Raw genomic sequence first — 2,057 nt, 5'->3', positions numbered from 1 at the left:
TTGTGTCAAACATTGCCGTGGTTACAAGAGAATTAGTTTTGATTGGTCAAATAAATTACATTTCCAAATTTGCTTCAATAGTATTTAATTTAAGGGTTTTTCTCCTCACAAATCGCATTTTTATTATCTTTATCGACAGCATAACATGACTCCGCCTATTTTTCGATTTTTGAAAATATTTTACCTGAAATATTTTCATACTTGATTTTATATTTTTTGAAAACATCTCAATTTAATGTGGAACTTAAAACAGGAAAATAGTTTCAATAAACTTCATTTTTGAAGGAAATTTTTATTTATTTGCTGTTTTTATATTGATTTTTTGCCAAGTAGAGTAAGTAGACATGAAAATTGAATTAAGGAATTTTTTTGTGTAAAAAAAAATAAACAAGTATTGATAATTTTTTACGCGTTATCAGAAAACTGACACAATATACAAAAAATTTAGCTTTGATTATAGTCAAAATGATACTTTTTGCAAAAAAAATTGTCACGTATACACAAAAATTTAATTAGCGATTAAAAAAAAATTGAAACAAGTACGAATAACTTTTGGTAGCAAAAAATGCTTATGAAGTACTTTTTCGTTTTTAAATGAAAAATGGTAATTTTAATTAAAAACAATTACCCGCCACTGAACTGAATTTTCAGTCCAGTTTCAATTTTTTATTACCATACTTACGATATTTACAATATACTGCAGTACGTTTCTATAGCAACTATAGAAAGTTTTTCACATGGGCGACTCGTTAAGGCTAAAGTTTCAAAATATTTTTAAATTATTTTTTTTCACTAAGCCACTTTTAGTTATTTATTTATACAGGGCGATAAAGAAATTGTTTATCTACGAGTGAAAAGGTTTTTTCAACAATCTAAATCGTCGTGTATAATATTTCGTTTTATTTTGTACTCACTATTATATAAAAGATACAAGTAGGTATTATGATGATTGGCAATAAATTTTCTATAATTTATTGAAATGAGCTCAAAGTTGATGCATTTTATAAATTCTTCTTCAGCTTTAGCTTCAAAGTTGTTACTTTTTCAACTCGTTCCTCAAAAACGATGCACAAGACACTAAGTTAATTGCGCTCTTTCCAAGATTCTTTCTCATCCATGTTTATTTTGTATTTTTGTCAATTTCTTGCTAAAAATTGAAAATGTTTAGCAAACCTGCATTACAAATTGCGTCTACATTTTAACGGGCCCTTTTTCTAACTTCCTGCTTGCGAACTATTCGTTTCCAAATTTCGAAAAACTGTTAAGTGTACCGAATTTTTGGTGTTTCGTCTCTAAATTTTCTTAGACGATTTTTTGTGTTGACGTTCAATGACATTGTTTTCAAATTAATTCAAAAAACCGTAACTGCCAACTTCCTTTATTAAAATTACCATGGATGAATTTACTAGTGGTGCCAACGTTAAGACTGTTTGGCATTTCCATTAAAAAAAAAAAACTTTATTTTAAATGTACTTAATTAATCCCTATTTCCCATCCTCTGCGAGTCGCCCATGTGAAAAAGTTGCACAGTTACTCTAGAAACGCTCAGAAGTACGTGCGTAACCATGGTGATGTCATAGGAGACGTCATAGCAACGATAAAAAAGTTAGTCCAGTGGCGGGTTATTAAAAAAATCATTATTACATTTTGACTATAATCAAAGCTAAATTTTTTGTATATTGTGTCAGTTTTCTGATAACGCGTAAAAAATTATCAATATTTGTTTATTTTTTTTTACACAAAAAAATTCCTTAATTCAATTTTCATGTCTACTTAATCTACTTAGCAAAAAATCAATATAAAAACAGCAAATAAATCAAAATTTCTTTCAAAAATGAAGTTTATTGAAACTATTTTCCTGTTTTAAGTTCCACATTAAATTGAGATGTTTTAAAAAAATATAAAATCAAGTATGAAAATATTTCAGGTAAAATAGGCGGAGTCATGTTATGCTGTCGATAAAGATAATAAAAATGCGATTTGTGAGGAGAAAAACCCTTAAATTAAATACTATTGAAGCAAATTTGGAAATGTAATTTATTTGACCAATCAAAACT

Source organism: Tribolium madens, unplaced genomic scaffold, assembly GCF_015345945.1.
Source record: "Tribolium madens isolate multiple individuals breed KSU strain unplaced genomic scaffold, Tmad_KSU_1.1 Scaffold_91;HRSCAF=231;Tcas5.2_LG7, whole genome shotgun sequence".
In the NCBI taxonomy this organism is placed as follows: Eukaryota; Metazoa; Arthropoda; class Insecta; order Coleoptera; family Tenebrionidae; genus Tribolium; species Tribolium madens.
Note: the sequence above shows the minus strand (reverse complement) of the source record.